At 40.5% G+C, this 18,944-nt stretch overlaps 1 protein-coding gene across 17 annotated transcripts in view; it reads left to right on the top strand.

The window, feature by feature from the left end:
- PALS2 (protein associated with LIN7 2, MAGUK p55 family member) overlaps nucleotides 1-18,944 on the top strand; it is a 405,603-nt gene that overhangs the window by 313,795 nt on the left and 72,864 nt on the right. For 3 of the 17 annotated variants that reach the window (XM_081533878.1, XM_081533875.1, XM_081533884.1), the window contains exon 1: nucleotides 3,613-3,689. The exons of 11 other annotated variants lie outside the window; for them this stretch is intronic. The gene's annotated coding sequence lies outside the window, so the exon portion shown is untranslated. Of the gene's footprint in view, nucleotides 1-3,612; nucleotides 3,752-18,944 lie in introns of those variants that run through there. 3 more of the 17 variants (XM_081533879.1, XM_081533874.1, XM_081533882.1) reach the window with 1 other exon arrangement.

Raw genomic sequence — 18,944 nt, 5'->3', positions numbered from 1 at the left:
AGAATGACTTCCAGATTTTAAAGTCCGTCTTTTTGTTGGACATGCAAGCGTCTTCACCTACTTTCTGACTTCTAGTATTTCCGAAAATTTCTGGTATTTAATCTCTCATTTCTCTCTCATCTACCTCCAGTAATAATCTATTCTTTTTAAAAAGCATGTATTCTGTCATTTCAGCGAGTCCTCAGGAGGGAGACAGTGTAGACGTGTGTGCTCGGTCTTCCTTTGTTTCTGGAAGCCTGTCACATATTTTTTAGATCCAAGTCCATCAGTGCTAACTGACCTGATGAAAACCAAATCTCTATAAATGCCTGTTCATTTAACTACATTTTTTTCTTTTTAAAATTTGAACTTAAAAAGCATGATGTTTGGTTATAAAAGAGGTGAAAGGACAGGGATGAAGGATGGAGTTCAGGTCATTAACTGTGCAGTTGACCAAGGCCTCCCTGGGGTGGGGAGCAGCACGGGGATCTTACCAGGAAGTCTAAATATATCAGGGAAAATTACAACAATGAGAAACCACAATTTTTAAAATTATGTGCAGTAAATGTTAACTGCAGTACATTTGGCATAATAATAAGAATTAGAGTTCAAAGATAAATAAGATGCTATTTCTGCCCTCAGAGAACCCACTAATTTGTGGTAAAGACAGACATGTAAATGAAAATACAGTCACTTCTCATTATTCATTCTTTGTGGTAGTTTTGTTCTCTAAGTTCTCTTCGAACACTAAATTGGGGAATACTGAGCCATTGTTTCTAGGCTAGAAGGGGGTTAGGTTCCTACAAGCCCCTGGTCACATTTTCATCAACTGGTCAGTATGTAACCTTGCTTTCTGTGTGTTGCTGTTTAAAGACATCTTGATACATATCTATCTATCTATCTATAAATATATGTGTGTGTATATACTTGATTCATTAACATTGAATGGCCAAAAGCACTATAATTTCATGCCTAAAGGAAGCTCTTCAGATGCTTGTATTTTCTCTGTAAGGTACATCACCCTACTTCTTTGTGGCTGGGAACACTGGACAGCACTTACGCACTATGCTTGGGGGACATTTCAGACAGTGAAATAACCAAGCACAAGAATGTGAAAAACATGACACTAGATAAACCATTAAAAGGATACCTATTTTTGGGGTGAGAGCTGAAACAAGAAAGCTGAGTGTTGCCTCTTTGGACCTAAGCTGGGGATGCACACACTAGGCATGTCATTTTTGCTGTTTAGTGTCTTCATATGACAACAAAAGCACTGTATGTTTTGACTTTGGTGTTAAAGGTAAATTTTATCAAGTGGGCAGATTGACAAATACAGACTCCATGAATAATGAGGACCAAATGTACTATGGTGTAAGTGCTGTATGTTCGGCCCTAGGAACTGCTAGGATGGGTCAGGAAAGGCTTCACCATTAAGGTAAAGTTACAGCAGTATGAAGCAACAGGTTTATGGACAGCAAATGGCCTGGTGTGGCTGGAATTAAAAGGACCTCTTTAAGGAGGAGCAAGAGAGGATATTTGAACAGATAAAGAAGTGGGGGGATATGAGGTCCTTATGCCATGTTAAGTAATTTTAATTTTATAGGTGATAAGGAGCTAGTGAATGATTTTAACCAGGGAGAAACATGGTCATATTATATTTTGGAAAGTTCACTCTGATGGCGGTATCAGGAATAGGTGAAGTAAGAAAAATAAATAGAAGGTTTTAGAAGTTAAGATGAGAGTATGAACTAAGGAAGTGACAGTGGACATAAAAAGGGATGTATTTGTGAGATATGTAAGATAATAGATTGAAAAGTCTTGGTGGTAGATTCAATTCAGTTCAGTCGCTCAGTCGTGTCCGACTCTTTGTGACCCCATGGACCACAGCACAGCAGGCTTCTCTGTCCATCACCAACTCTTGGAGTTTGCTCAAACTCATGTCCATTGAGTCGGTGATACCATCTTACCATCTCGTCTTCTGTTGCCCCCTTTCCTCCTGCCTTCAGTCTTTCCCAGCATCAGGGTCTTTTCTAAAGAGTCAGTTCTTTGCATCAGGTGGCCAAAGTATTGGAGCTTCATCTGCAGCATCAGTCCTCTCAATGAATATTCAGGACTGATTCCCTTTAGGATTGATTGACTGGTTTGATCTCCTTGCAGTCCAAGGGACTCTCAGGAGTCTTCTCCAATACCATAGTTCAAAAGCATCAGTTTTTCAGAGGTACTGGGAATAAAGGAAGTTGAACATGTATACCTCGGTGCCATTAACTGAAATAGGGAATACTGGAGGGTGACCAGATTTAGGAAGTAATTTGAGTTTTGGGTATGTTGAGTATGATCATTGTATTTGTGGGATATCTTTACAGAGATTGGGCAAGAAATATAATCTTAAGCCCAGGAGACAGAGCCTTGAGAGACATTAGGTGTGGGAACCCTTTGAATGGTTTTGACAGAAGAGTAACAATCTGTATATGTTTTAAGTGATTGCTCTAGCCAATCTAGAGAATATTGTTGAGAACTGGAATGAAAGCTGGGGATCAACAAAGTGACTACTCAAGTAAATGAGCAAGAGATGGTGGTGGCTTGGAGTAAAGTGACAGCAGTGGAGGGGTACAAAGTTGGGTTTTGAGTCATTACCTCTATCATGGCTGAATTTAAAAACCACTTTATCATTGGATCTGCTTTGAATTCTGTGTATATGTGTGTGTGTGCTCTAAGTCACTTCAGTCGTGTCCAACTCTGTGTGACCCTATGGACTGTAGCCTGCCAAAGCTCCTCTGTCCATGGGATTCTCCTGGCAAGAATATCGGAGTAGGTTGCCATGCCCTCCTCCAGGGGATCTGTCCGACCCAGGGATTGAATCCACGTCTCTTATGTCTCCTGCGTTGATTGGCAGGTGGATTCTTTACCACTAGCACCACCTGTAACTGCATATATAATGTGTGTTATCTTGAAAAAACTATCAATGAAATTTATTCTGAAATCTAGTTTGGGGGATACTAAAAAAGATTTAAATTTGCATATTTAATGCAATCAGGCACTGATCCTGTAGTTGTATTTCATGTTTATTAGTGCTTATTATATAAAAAACACTTCTGGACAATTCCACTGGTTCAGTTATAATTCTGCATATTTTCTTATAATAAAGCAATGGAACTTTAAGCTGCTTTACTAATTAGTGACTAGGTCAGAAAAATGTATTAGAAGCTGGGCTACTGCATTGTGAGAGCAAATTAGGAATGGCACTCACTATTTGAACTATTAAAAAAAAAAATCTGTGGATCTAGTTTTTCTCTGGATGAGCTCAGTACTTTAGCTAGGATGCTTCCTGGACACAGCATGGAGCTGGGCCCAAGGTAAGAAAAGAGGAGATTAGTCAACCAGTTAAGAGACTTTTAATATAGTCTAGACAAGAGAAGAGATAGAAACTGTAAATCAAAGATCAGAGATCAGAAACTGTGATGGGGATGAATATTTGAGACTTTGTGTAGTAGAATGAGAAGGATTTGGACGAGAATTTGATGTCCGGATTAGGGAGAATAAAAAAAAATCAAGATTCTGAGATTTTAAGCTTTGGAGAATGGGTGGATGGTGATATCATAATAACAAGAGCTAGAATGTCTAGGATGAGTGAATAGTTGTGAAAATGATAAATTGAAGGCACCATCTTTGGAGTTCTCAGGAGAAGTACATTAGAAGACAGTTGGAGAAAAGTTAGTGCTGTAACTAAGATTTGAAAATTCTATTCACATAGAAATTGGTTGAAGTCCTGAAAGTGAGTAAGATCACTCATAAAGGAATGAAAATCTAAGAAAGACCAACGGGAGTGACCATCTGCCCTCAGGCAGAATGTGGACAGAATATGTGATTGATTTTTCAATTAGCTTGTTGCTAAACATAGAAGTTTGAGGAAAGTGGTGGCTAGGGAAGCCAGATAGCAGTGCTGAGAATGGGAAGGTGGAGAACTGAAGAAGAGATGTCCAGGGTGACTACTCTTTAGAGAAGCTCGGTGTGGTGGGGAAAAGGAGAGATAGGAAGATGTGACTTTAAAGGGAAATGGGTTCAAATTTAAAATATTATCACTGAAAGATGAGGACGATATTAATATTTATAAATGTGGAAGTTACAAATGAAGAAAGTATACTGAAGTAACAGGAGAGGGATAGCCCGTGGGTCATTGTCCTACAGTGGGTGGGAGGGACTTGATTCATCACACAGACAGCAGCTTCATAAAGGATGAAGGGCATATTTTCTTGTGAGATTTGAGAAAAAGAGATTAGAAATGGTGCTGATATAGTTGATTCTACAAATGGAGGGTAATTTCAGTAGATAATAAATGATAACTTCTTTTCCCTTCTGAAAAAATCATGTGCTGACTTGGGTAGTAAATGTTTGAAATAGAGAATGTGAGAGAACCAGGGGACAAGTAATAGAGGCGTGCAGCGGTACTTGGGACTTTGCTGATTTGGAGAGACATAGGGAAGTTTAGGACTTCCCTGTTGGCTCAGGCGGTAAAGCGTCTGCCTACAATGTGGGAGACCTGGGTTTGATCCCTGGGTCGGGAAGATCCCTGGAGAAGGAAATGGCAACCCACTCCGGTATTTTGCCTGGAAAATCCCATGGACAGAGGAACGTGGTGGGCTACAGTCCATGGGGTCGCAAAGAGTCGGACACGACTGAGCGACTTCACTTTGACTTTCTTTCAGGGAAGTTTGAGCATATTGCAAAACCTGGGGATAAGAATAGGAATGAGGGCGCTGAACGGAAGCAAAGAGCCATGGAGATCAGAAGTGAGGGGGAAGGTGAAAACAAATTTGATTCACAGATAATTTTGTCTAGGGCTACCTGTATTGAAATGAGTGTAGGCGAGTTGTAGCCAGGCTCCTGGGTACATCTTTTCACTAAGTCTAAATGTAAACTACACCATTAATGCAATTTTATCAAACCAGGCATATGAAGGAAATTCTATTACAGCATAAAACTGTCATTATAGAAGAGGAGTTGTAAAAACCTTCTGCAATATTTGAAACAGTATTTTTATCTAACCTTTTGAAATTTTATGAGAGACACAAATTACCATATTTTTAGTTCATTTTGTTACCAGTATTCTCAAAAGATGGTATCCAGCTCTTTAACGGCTTGAACTGAAGGGCTGGCAAGGATATCCAGTTGTGTCTAGTGTTTATGCTTCCTATAGGGAAAATTGCAATGAGAAAAAGTCTAAAATAGTACTGGCATTCAGTTGTCATTTTATCTATTTAGAGTATTCTTTCACCACTTTGAACATATTGCATGTTCCTCAAGTTTCTTACAACCAGAAAGTCTTCCAAATAAGAAATGTGAGGTTAAAGCCTAAAATAATCTTTGCATTTTGGCTGAAGTATGGCTGCTCTCACTGAGGTAGAACTTCTTTGGCCTTTCTGAATTTCTAAAATTTTAAAAATTAGCGAGCTATTCTATGCAGAGTTTCCATCCGGACGTATAGAATGAAGTTTTCCAATCCTATAGATTATGTTTGATGTTGCCTCCCATAACTCCCTGTGTGGGGAAACTGTGCTCTCCATCTTCTTACCTGAGCATTCCTGCCCAGAAGAGCTGGTTAAGTGGCATTAGACCTTTGAGAAGAGACTGTTTCCTTATTCTTTTTCATCATCAATAATATATTTTTGTGCTTATTTTTAATGCAATGCCTGTACTTACTTTTAAGTAATGTTTTGCTCAGTGCTTTAAAAGCTGATATAAGTAAGAGTGAGCAACAGCCTGAGTGTTGAGAGAGATAAGAATAAAGTACTCCAAATTGATAGCTAATTCTAGTAGCTTATAAAAATATTTTTACATAGATCGGTGTCATTTTCGTATAACAGTGCTATCATCTGAATCATATTTGATTATAAATCAGTGATATTTGAGCCCCAGTTCCAAGTTGGAGTGGAATTAGTAGTGTGTAAGTAAAGAAAAATGACTTGGGTTGAAATTAGATAAACATAGCAGTAAATAGAAGAAGCAGTTTTTATTATGAGTTAAGTAAGATTGATTTTAAAGTTTCCTTTTGTTAAAGTTAAACCTTTACACTTATGAATGCTGAGAAAATACACATCTTTTGGAAATTATAAATGTTTTTATAAGTTTTTAAATATTTTAAATGTTATACTTTAATGGAATGTTCTGCCAAAATATATTTCATGTCTTCGTGTTTCCAAAAGAAGAATTTAATGAGGCATATCATCTGAAGACAACTTGGTCTTCCCAGTCTTTTTCACCTTCAAAGAAAGAGTGCTGTTTGTTTTTAACTGCAAGAACAGTTGTAATTCTGATTTTTCTGCATTGAAACTGGTTACTGTTTACACAGAAGAGGTGTATTTTTTGGTAGGTTTTTGTATTAAAATTGTTAATGCATGTATAGATGAAAGACCGTCTTGCTCTTTATCTTTTTCTTGCTCCCCAGAGGCTACTACTTTGAACCTTTTAGCTGATTCTTTTGGCACTTAGCTCCATATCATTATATGGTATGCTTATGTGGGTGATTTCTTAATTTTTTCAATTTTAACCATTTTGGAAAATGAGAATTTAGCTCTTTCCTACTCTTACTCTCTATGTGTGTACACTTCTGATCCTTCATTTCTCCCAACATAATTATATTAATATTTTTATTAAATCAGTATTTATTAATTGATCCATTAATAAGCTGTAAGGACCTTCTGACTTGTCCAGGATGGACTCATTATTCTCCATACCTCATACACACCCATCACCATCTTGCTGAGAATTGCCTTTACCTTTCTCCTGGATCGTGTCCTCTAGTTGCTTTATCTCACATCTTCCCCTTTTCTATTTTGCCCCTTTGTTACATGCTCAGAGGGTAGCACATCTTTTTTTAAAAAGAAAATTTCTAAGAAAAATGTTTGTGGTAGATTAGTTTTATGAAACCTTATAAGCAAGTCTGAAAATTATTTTTAACTGTCCTTGCATTTGACTGATAGTTTGGCAGGGTGAAAAATTTTAGGGTGGAAATGTTTTTAAATTCATCATTGCATTGTCAATCTCTTTAGATGTCATCATTGAAAAATTCAAAAGCACTTTGATTCCTAATTCTTGAAATGTCATTGTAGTTACCCTCTGTCTCTAGTGTTCTGAAATTTCACAATGATGTGTCTTGATTTTCATCTATTTCTCTGGGTACAATATGCCCCATTTAGTCTAGGAACTTACTGCTTTGAGTTCTGGAAAATATTAAGTGTTTCATTAATGTTTTTTTTTTCCCTTCTGTTTTGTCTACTCTTTCTATAACTTGACTTGTTTAGATGCCCTCTGTTAGTCCTCTGATTTTTTTCTCTTCTATTTTTCTACCTTTTTTGGTATTTCCCTTAATTTATCTTCCATGATTTCTATTGCATTTTTTATTTTTACTTTTGCATTTGTATTTTAGAAGCTCTTTTGTTTCCCCTGGATGTTCATCTCCTATAGAGTCTTGTTCTCGTTCCATGAATACAATATTTTATTTCTCTTGAGAATTTTAATGATTTTCTTTCATCCTTAATAGTTTTATTACTCCAAGTAGATTGTACCTGTTTGTTTATTCTAGTCCCAGACATTCATGCTATAGGCTTTCCTCAGTATCTGAGACCCTGAGGTTAATACTCATTTTTAAGAGTATGGAAATAAAACCATGGAGCTCTGTTTGCATGTTGAGCTTCTCTGTAGCCATTCTGACTGGATTATTTAGGGATAATGCCTTATCTTTCCACTTAGGCTGGTCGTATTCTCTAAAGACTCTTCACATCTGTCTGGAAACTAAAGCCCAGGCTAAAGTATTTTGATAGTCAAGAAGGAGAAGCAGGTGGAAGGGTTGTCTCATCATTCAGTAATCCTGTTTTCCATATGATTTCATTGTCCATTGTCCAGTGGCACTTCTTACCTTACTCCTTTTGGAAGATCTACCTCTGGTTTTCAGATCTGCATAGATGAGGGTGAGGGGCAGCAAGTACCCTGCCAACAGGGTAGGACTGAACTATAGATAAGTAGTATACATGAAAAACTAAAACAATAAATACCAACTTTAAGAAAATAACACTATCGGAATGGAGAAAGATATCTACAGTTTACTAATGAAGCATCTAGTGAATACTGACCTAATATTTTCTGAGTCTTCCTATCTGAGCTCCCCTCACCTCAGGTACCTTGGATCATTCCTCAGCCTTTGAAATATTTTGCTTTCTAAAATGAAATGGTTTTCTGCTTTTCTTTTAGTTCACTTAGTTTGGCCTCTTGTGTCTGCTCAAGCAGTTACTCCTTTATCCCTATGTTTTACAGCTTCCAAAGTCAACTTTTTTCTACATTCTCCACATCTTCATAAACTTAATGCCTTTAAAAATAAAATTACACACATATATCTTTATCAAATTTTAGCGAAATTCTAGGTTAGAGCAAAATTAGAAATATTGATATTTGTCCTCTTGAATAAAAATATTTGTTCACTTTACTTTTATTTTTCTGTTTACTATTCTTTCAAGCTTGACACTTAATTTTGTCAAATCCAAATATGCCAAAATGTTGGAGCCTGTCAGAAAGAAGAGTTTCTGCTTTGTAACCATGTTTATTTTTAATTACACTTTGGGTTAAAGGATCTGTGATGAAGAGCCTCCTTACGTTTTCCCTTCTGAAAGAAGATTGATTGCTCTAAGAGCAACTACAGTCATGCATGCTTTGCTTCAATTTGATTTTTTCTTTAGAACTCTTCATTAACACAAGAAATGAGTTGGTTCCTTTGGCATACTGGTGCTATTTCAAACTCAGTCTAGTCCCCAAGTGACTTTGTATTTTACTTTGGTATGTCAGTTGTTGATTATACAAAATTTTGTCCCCAGTCAGAGCTGAAAGCTAGGTTATATAAAGGAAAAATCATTCAGAGCATTAGTTAAGAATTTACTAAACATTTGTTAAGTACTTAATATATACAAGGCTCTATACTGGGAACTATTGTGGAAGAGAAAGCTTTTGTACTTGGAGAGGTTATAATTTAACAAGGAGAAACGGGGAATGAACATGAAATACTTAGTGAATGCCGGAAAACCATTCATTCAGCTTCTTTTTACCAGATGTTTGTATTTAAAATCAATGAAAGGCAATGCCAAAGAATGCTCAAACTACCGCACAATTGCACTCATCTCACACGCTAGTAAAGTAATGCTCAAAATTCTCCAAGCCAGGCTTCAGCAATACGTGAACCGTGAACTTCCAGATGTTCAAGCTAGTTTTAGAAAAGGCAGAGGAATCAGAGATCAAATTGTCAACATCCACTGGATCATCGAAAAAGCAAGAGAGTTCCAGAAAAACATCTATTTCTGCTTTATTGACTATGCCAAAGCCTTTGACTGTGTGGATCACAGTAAACTGTGGAAAATTCTGAAAGAGATGGGAATCCCAGACCACCTGACCTGTCTCTTGAGAAACCTGTATGCAGGTCAGGAAGCAACAGTTAGAACTGGACATGGAACAACAGACTGGTTCCAAATAGGAAAAGGAGTACATCAAGGCTGTATATTGTCACCCTGCTTATTTAACTTCTATGCAGAGTACATCATGAGAAACGCTGGGCTGGAGGAAGCACAAGCTGGAATCAAGATTGGCGGGAGAAATATCAATCACCTCAGATATGCAGATGACACCACCCTTATGGCAGAAAGTGAAGAAGAACTCAAGAGCTTCTTGATGAAAGTGAAAGAGGAGAGTGAAAAAGTTGGCTTAAAGCTCAACGTTAAGAAAACTAAGATCATGGCATCTGGTCCCATCACTTCATGGGAAATAGATGGGGAAACAGTGGAACCAGTGTCAGACTTTATTTTTTTGGGCTCCAAAACCACTGCTGATGGTGATTGCAGCCATGAAATTAGAAGACGCTTACTCCTTGGAAGGAAGGTTATGACCAACCTAGATAGCATATTTAAAAGCAGAGACATTACTTTGCCAACAAAAGTCCGTCTAGTCACGGCTATGGTTTTTCCAGTGGTCATGTATGGATTTGAGAGTTGGATGTTGAAGAAAGCTGAGCACCGAAGAATTGATGCTTTTGAACTGTGGTGTTGGAGAAGACTCTTGAGAGTCCCTTGGCCTGCAAGGAGTTCCAACCAGTCCATCCTAAAGGAGATCACTCCTGGGTGTTCGTTGGAAGCACTGATGTTGAAGCTGAAACTCCAGTACTTTGGCCACCTCATGCGAAGAGTTGACTCATTGGAAAGGACCCTAATGCTGGGAACGATTGGGGGCAGAAGGAGAAGGGGACAACAGAGGATGAGATGGTTGGATGGCATCACTAACTTGATGGACATGGGTTTGGGTAAACTCCAGGAGTTAGTGATGGACAGGGAGGCCTGGCGTGCTGCGACTCATGGGGTCGCAAAGAGTCGGACACGACTGAGCGACTGAACTGAGCTGAGGGAAATATGATAAGAAATTGTGAATGTATGTATTCCCTTTAGATCTTGACTTCGCTTATTAGATGTTATATAATAATAGTTGTTTTTTTTTTTTTGGAGTTACATAGTGTAGAGTGACAGAATTAAAATCTGTATCTGGTACCACTCTTCCTTCAGCATTTCTCAAATTCTTGATAATTGTTTTTAACCACAAAAGATTACTTTAAACAAAGAATATGAGAAAAAAAGAAGATAGATAATTGCCAAAAAAAAAAAAAGGAACGGTTTTATATTTAATACTTTCCTTTCAGATTTCAATACATATGTTTGATTCCATGACTATTTACCTTTCACAGTTCAGGGGGGGAGAGAGAATAAAATAGCAAGTATCTTAACCTGCTGCTGATCTGTAGCATCCAAATCCCTAAACCCTTCTGACTGCAAAGAGTTTCTCGTGGCTGTTTCTGACTATTAAACTGGAATTTCATTTCGGTCAACTGTGTTTTTACAGGCATTTACTTTAGTCAGCTGGTGCTCCTGAGCATGTTAAGACTGGCAACTCATTGTCTTCTATCTTACTAAAATTTGCAACTGCTTCCAAGTTTCTCAAGGTTATTTCTGATCCCATTACAGTGTCCAGACACTTGGCACGACAATAGAAATGATGAGAGACGGCCACTGTTGACCAGTAGGAATTTGTATCTACCCCTTCAGGACTAAAATCATAATAAAGTCATACCACATAGTGGCAAGACTGGGACAAAGAACTGTGTTTTCTCATGCCCAATGTTCTCTCCGCTGACCAGACTGAATTGTTCCATGATTTTTCTTCATATCTGCTACTTGTTGAAATGCAAGGCTTCAGCGACAGAACCCAGGTCATCATATCCCTGTGTTCTTGGCCAGTCCCTTGCAAAATGTTATCCTTGCAGTCTCGGACATTTTCACTCTTTCTTTTTTTTTTTTTTTAATTTATTTTAATTGAAGACTAATTACTTTACAATATTGTGGTTTTTGCCATACATTCACATGAATCAGCCGTGGGTGTACATGTGTAAAAGGGAGACTATTGAGATTGTTTTGTAGAGGGATCATATATGGGAAATGCTGCTTATAATCTGTGATGATAGCTGGAAAAGAGGAGCGTGGTTTGGGGTACTCAGTTAAGCTGAATTCTTGAATTCTTGATACATGTATTTTTTTATCGTATTGACTTACTGATGGCAAGTCTCTTAAACTTTTGGGGCCTCATTTTTCTTATTTTTAAAATGGAGATGATACTTATACTCTCTAGCTTACAGCAATTTTTTGAGACTAAAGTGAGATAGAAAATGTAGGAAAAGGTAATCTATACATAAGGTGATTATTATTTGAACTTAAATAGAGACTTAGAGCAACACTTAGGATTCCAAGTTAAGGAGAACACAAATATGAATATTAAAGTGACTAATGAAGGTGAGAGATGACAGACAGCTAACCTAAAGGTGAAATTAAATGTATGTCTGCAGTGGTGTACAGGCTTGATTCAGTGATGGAGGAGTTGTAAAGAGAAGGGATTGCTAAGATTTTTATACTGATACCACTTGATGGGTTTGATTAAATTAGCATGTGTGGGTGCCTGTTTATATTAGCAGAAAAGTCTAAAAGGACTCTTACAAAAGGGGTTCCTTAAAGCAACAATAGTAAGAAATTATTCCTCAGTCACTTAGTACAGATAGAAAAGGTAGTCTGTTTTGTCATTTTACAATTGTGAGAGTTATACAGTGTTATAAGAGAGTGAAAAAGGTTTTCCAACCTGATAAATATTTGTAAGAATCAATATAGAAATTAATTCTTAGTCACCTCATATCAGATACACTGGAGCTACATGCAGAAACCAGCGTTTTCACTGTGTGCGTTTATGACTAACAGTGGAAGCTAAGTTATTTTCGTTTGTTCCCATAGTGGCTAGAAGGTTCTAGTTCCTTTCTGAAATTTATAAAGGTTGTGATTAGGGTAAAAATGGAGAAAAAAATCTAATTGGTAGGATGAAAATTTAAAAAATAAGAGTAACTGTTAATGAGTTTCATTAATTGTAATGCTTAATTTTAGGCGTTAAAGTGGCTTTGTAACTCAAAGTGCACCTTTTTAAAGTATGAAAAGGTATTATTTAATGTGACATAGACTGAAATTGCTTACCAGGAAAGAAATCCATGATGTAAAGTACAAACTAATGCATAAGGTGTGAGGTATTGAAGGGATGAAGTCTTCTATATAAGGAGATTATGTTTGGGGAGACAAATTCATGAGAGATGAGCCTCAGCATTTTTGCCTCATAAAATCTTGTATATAAGGATACTTAATTTTATTAGGTAAAGTGGCTCTCTTTAATCCTGATAAGTCTGTACAGAGACTTCTAGGAATCTTCATAATATTGACTCTCCATATATACAGTTCATAGTTTGAGCAGTTCATTTGTTCAGATATTGTTTGTTACACAGGTATGGATAAATATATTAATTTTACAACAATTTTAAGACATTACCAGATGGAGCCAAAGACCCTTTTCACCAACCCTTCTTTCAATTTCTGCTCCTGCCCCAGGGGTAATATGTGTTATATCAATACTTTGCTTTATTTCTTTGCAGACATATTCCTCTCTATTTGCATATTTATATCTGACAAAAGATAAAGTATTGTTTTGTGTGCTTCAGTTCTATGTATATGACACAATTCTATCTTTACGACACTTGCATTTTTCCACAGAAAAATGTGTTTTGGAGAGCTTTGTCATGTTAGTGTGTGTAGAGCCATGTTGTTCTTTTAACTATTGCAGATTATTCATAGGATGGGGATTTAGCCATTCCCCTGATGAGGAGCATTGAGGCTGTTTGTTTTTTCCCCATGTTTTCCAGTAACATCAGGATGTATATCCTAAAAAGTTGCCTCAGAAGCAGTATTATCAATTATAATGATGATCTTTCACTGGATAAAAAGTCGTGATGATGAAGGCTTAATAGAGTTAAAACTTTGATTTTTTTTTTTTTAATGTTACTTGAATTTCTGGTAATGGTAGCATGAAGAGGCTGTAGCATGAAGAGGCTAACAGTTCTTCTCTGCAAAAAGCAAATAGAAAACCAGACAAAATTGTCAAACACATCCATTTAGAGATATTGAAAATTGACCAAAGGCAGTTTAAAAATTGGTCTTGACAACTGTTAGGACTTGGAGTGAGAACAGTGGGAGTGTGTGGCCTTCTAGCCTGGGTCCTTCCCAGATAACCCCCCAGGCTTGCCCTGCTGCCCCCACCCTCCTCAGTTGGTGAAAAATGAAAGTTTACCAGCTTGGGACTAGCAGAGAAAACCAGCAACCCTGCTGCCAAAGAGATGGGGGTAGGGGAGTAACTTGATTCGGGAAGGGAAGAGAGAAGGGTGACACGCATACCTGTGACTCTACAGATACAAATTGGTGGATTTGGTTGGAAACAGAAGGAGAAAACCTGCTGCCTTGCTAGCTCCGGGTTGTGGCCCTGGTTTAGGGTGAGGAGTGGACCAGAAGACATTTGGTAGAGAAATCCCAGAAATGAGAGAACCGTAGAAGGACTGAGATAAGCTCTCCATATAGCTCTGGTTGACTGGGAAACTACATATCTGAAGGGGCGACCCAAGAGAGCCTGACAAAAAGTTTAAACTGAAGGAGATTGGAGAACTGGCTGCAGTGTTGAATGCATCCCCCAATCTGTACACAAGTCAACTGGCAGAGGCTAGATGTCTTAAAGGTTTGAGATATTTGAGCACAACCATTGCCCAAGTCATTGGATGACCATTAAGCTGTACAGACACAGGCACACCCACTAGGAAGCCAGGCTAAAATATAAAAGGAAGAATTAGAAGACTGAACAGAGATGTCCCAACTGAGTACCATGTAGGAAACTGGTTTTGCAGTTTAAGTTCAGATGAATTACTAAAAGGAGATCCAACATCTCTGAAAAATAAAATAAATCAAGTTACTGTAATATATTAAAGGTTCAGTTTTCAAATGGAACCTGCTGGACCTTAGAAAAGAGAAAGAAAAGAAAACCTAGGAAAATATGACCCATAATCATGAGAGTCAATGGAAACTGACTGAGTGGGCTTGATGTGGGATGTAACAGACTTCAAATTGGCTATTTTTAATATGTTCAGAGAATTAAAGGACAGTATGTTAGCAACACTTTAATAGAGAATCTCAATAGAGAAATGAAGACTGAGATAGAAAATTTAGATTTGAAAAGGACAGTAATTGAAATGAAAAGTTCATTAGATAGGCTCAGTAACAGATTTGAGACGCCAGAGAAAAGGAAGATCAATAAAAAGTGTTCAAGAAGAGAGAGAAAAAAAGAATATTGAGAAAAGTAGGCAGAGCCTCGGAGACCTGTGGGACAATGTTAGACATTTTAACACGGATGTAATGAGAGTTCTAGACAGAAAGGAAGGAGAGAAAGAGACAGAAAAAATATTTGGAGAAATAGTGACACCACACCACCCCAGGTTTGGTGGACAGTAATGATTTAACAAGGGTTTCAGGAAGATGGAGTAAGCACACTGCACCCTGTCTTTTCCATTGAATGCAGCTTTAAAAACTGGACAGTATACTGGGAGTAGCTATTTGCAAACTCTAAAAAGTCAGTAGTAGCAGATGGATTGGAGAAGACAACCAGGAAACCATTGAATCAACAGTGAGTTTACTATGGGTTGTTTGTTTTTTGTTGTTTTGCTTTGGTATCCCCAACCTAGCCTCAAGCCTAGAGCATCAGAATGAACAGCTGGAACTCCAAAACCCAGTGGTTCTGGTTTAAAGAGCAAGATGCTCAACAGGAGTGCAGAAATCTCTCCCTCTCCCTCCCTCTCTCCCTCCCTCCCTCTCTCCCTCTGCCTCCCTCTGCCTCCCTCTGCCTCCCTCTGCCTCCCTCTGCCTCCCTCTCCCTCCCTCTGCCTCCCTCTCCCTCCCTCTGCCTCCCTCTCCCTCCCTCTGCCTCCCTCTGCCTCCCTCTCCCTCCCTCTCCCTCCCTCTGCCTCCCTCTGCCTCCCTCTCCCTCCCTCTCCCTCCCTCTCCCTCCCTCTGCCTCCCTCTGCCTCCCTCTGCCTCCCTCTGCCTCCCTCTCCCTCCCTCTGCCTCCCTCTGCCTCCCTCTGCCTCCCTCTGCCTCCCTCTCCCTCCCTCTGCCTCCCTCTGCCTCCCTCTCCCTCCCTCTCCCTCCCTCTCCCTCCCTCTCTCCCTCTGCCTCCCTCTGCCTCCCTCTCCCTCCCTCTGCCTCCCTCTCCCTCCCTCTGCCTCCCTCTCCCTCCCTCTCCCTCCCTCTGCCTCCCTCTCCCTCCCTCTCCCTCCCTCTGCCTCCCTCTCCCTCCCTCTCTCCCTCTCCCTCCCTCTCCCTCCCTCTCCCTCCCTCTCCCTCCCTCTCCCTCCCTCTCCCTCCCTCTGCCTCCCTCTGCCTCCCTCTCCCTCCCTCTGCCTCCCTCTCCCTCCCTCTCCCTCCCTCTGCCTCCCTCTCCCTCCCTCTCCCTCCCTCTGCCTCCCTCTCCCTCCCTCTCTCCCTCTCCCTCCCTCTCCCTCCCTCTCCCTCCCTCTCTCCCTCTGCCTCCCTCTGCCTCCCTCTGCCTCCCTCTCCCTCCCTCTGCCTCCCTCTCCCTCCCTCTGCCTCCCTCTCCCTCCCTCTCCCTCCCTCTGCCTCCCTCTCCCTCCCTCTCTCCCTCTCCCTCCCTCTCCCTCCCTCTCCCTCCCTCTGCCTCCCTCTCCCTCCCTCTCCCTCCCTCTCCCTCCCTCTCCCTCCCTCTCTCCCTCTGCCTCCCTCTGCCTCCCTCTGCCTCCCTCTCCCTCCCTCTCCCTCCCTCTGCCTCCCTCTCCCTCCCTCTGCCTCCCTCTCCCTCCCTCTCTCCCTCTCCCTCCCTCTCCCTCCCTCTCCCTCCCTCTCCCTCCCTCTGCCTCCCTCTCCCTCCCTCTGCCTCCCTCTCCCTCCCTCTCCCTCCCTCTGCCTCCCTCTGCCTCCCTCTGCCTCCCTCTGCCTCCCTCTGCCTCCCTCTGCCTCCCTCTCCCTCCCTCTGCCTCCCTCTCCCTCCCTCTGCCTCCCTCTGCCTCCCTCTGCCTCCCTCTCCCTCCCTCTGCCTCCCTCTCCCTCCCTCTCCCTCCCTCTCCCTCCCTCTCCCTCCCTCTGCCTCCCTCTGCCTCCCTCTCCCTCCCTCTGCCTCCCTCTGCCTCCCTCTCCCTCCCTCTGCCTCCCTCTCCCTCCCTCTCCCTCCCTCTCCCTCCCTCCCTCCCTCTCCCTCCCTCTGCCTCCCTCTCCCTCCCTCTCCCTCCCTCCCTCTCCCTCCCTCTCCCTCCCTCTCCCTCCCTCCCTCCCTCTCCCTCCCTCTGCCTCCCTCTCCCTCCCTCTCCCTCCCTCCCTCTCCCTCCCTCTCCCTCCCTCTCCCTCCCTCCCTCCCTCTTCCTCCCTCTGCCTCCCTCTCCCTCCCTCTCCCTCCCTCCCTCTCCCTCCCTCTCCCTCCCTCTCCCTCCCTCTCCCTCCCTCTGCCTCCCTCCCTCTCCCTCCCTCTGCCTCCCTCTCCCTCCCTCTGCCTCCCTCTCCCTCCCTCTGCCTCCTTCTGCCTCCCTCAGCAGCTGCAACAGCTAAGAGGAGCCTACCTAAAACTCCAAAGCAAGAAATCTTCCTCTTTGATTGGAGGAGTTGTACTTCCGGTCTTTTTTTCCTGTTTTTTGTTTTTTTTCCTGTGTTCTGTGGCCATCTGAACCAGATCATGAGCCCAGTTATAGAAAGTATCCTGTAGAATTGGTAAGTTATGCCCCAGATTTCTGGCTGTAGGATCAGTAAAGAACATCCCAGAGAACCCAAAGTGCCAGGCAGATTGCAGAGGAGGCTGGAAAGAGATTCTGAAAGTTGTCATGCACTGCTGGACTCATTCTTGAGATGTGCTTGTGTAGATCTGACCCTGAAGACTACACATAAGTGTTTTATGCTGAAATACCAATAGACCACCAGCTAGGTCCCTGACTGCCTAGTGGGTGGTTCATATGTGGGACAGAGCCAAATAACATTGTGGAAATTTTGAACAGTTTACTGGTTTCTTACAAAGTTAAATATACACGTATCATGTGCTCTAGCAATCCCATTCCTAGATATTTACCCAAGGGAAATGAAGACTTAAGTTCAAAAACAAGGGTGCAGATAACTGTAATAAAATGGCATTGGTACCTTAAAGAGTCAGAATTTGAGCCCTGACCTCAACTGATGCAGTTGCTTACTGAAAACAAAACATATCAACACTCTCCCTAAGATTTCAACAAGGCAGAGTCTTCTGTTATTATTAAAAATATAGAACATACAGTCCAGAATTCTTTGGCATATGAAGAACTTGGAAATCCTTAATTCACATGGGCAGAGATAATCCTCAGACACTAACACTGAGATGACGCAGATGTGGGAAGCATCTGAGAAAGATATAAGCAGGTTTCATAATTATAAATACACTGCAACAATTAAGGGTGCATTCTCTTGAAATGAAATATAGACTGTTGTTTTACTGTTTCAGTAAAGAAACAGACAAAAGGAAAACCAAATGGAAAATTTGGAACCGAAAAGTATAATTAAAAACTCATTGGACAAGCACAGTAGCAGAATGCAGATAACAGTCCATGAACCTGAAGGTAGAGAAGTAGAAATTTACCCAAATTAAACAAAACAAAACAAAAAAATAGTTGAAAATAATGGGCAGAGTAAAAATGAATTCCCCAAGGACCATGGGATGATACCAGAAGGTCTAACATTATGTTTTATCAGACAATCAGAAGGAAAGAAAAAGAATATGGTACAGAAATGAATGTTTAAAGAAATAGTGACCAAAAATTCCCAAATTTGGTGAAAGACATAAACCTTTTCTAGTAGACTCAAGAGGTTCAGTGAACCTCAAATGGGATAAGCCCAGTGAAATCCATGCCCAGAAACAACATAATGAAATTGCTGAAAACAAGACAGGAAAAAAAAAACCAGCAAAAAACAAAAAACAGTAATAGAGAAACTATTTGAATGAATGTGGATGTCTCATCATAGACCGCAGAGGCTAGAAGGAAGTGAAACAATGTGTTAAACATACTGGAGGCAGCGGACGGGGGTTGGGAGGAGAGAGTTCAATCCAGTAAAACTATTTTCCAGAATCTGCCTTTTTTTTTTTTTTTTAAATAAGGACTTGTATTTGAAAGCACTGCACATAACAGAAAAGTGTTTCTAAATAAGATTGCCAGAAAGTTACACTAGCTGCTTTTATAAGACATTTACTCGGTTCATAGTAGAAGTATCAGTAAATTCATTTAAATGGTAGTTCACTTTCTTTTCTGAATTGAACTTGTCATCAGAGGATGACCAAGTACAAAATGGGTCAGGTAAGATGATTAAATTAGGGGAAAAACCCTACTATGTTAATTTTTAAAAAACCTTGTTTTTAAGGTGGGAGTATTGTAATTGCTGTTTTTGAGATTTATTTTTCACTGACACTTTGAATAATTAGCAAAACCATGAGAGATGGTTGAAGGGAATGAATTGCAGAATGTT

The sequence above is a fragment of the Giraffa tippelskirchi genome, chromosome 10, assembly GCF_054371585.1.
Source record: "Giraffa tippelskirchi isolate mGirTip1 chromosome 10, T2T-mGirTip1v1.2.pri, whole genome shotgun sequence".
Lineage (NCBI taxonomy): Eukaryota > Metazoa > Chordata > Mammalia > Artiodactyla > Giraffidae > Giraffa > Giraffa tippelskirchi.
This window is presented reverse-complemented; position numbering and strand designations above follow the sequence as displayed.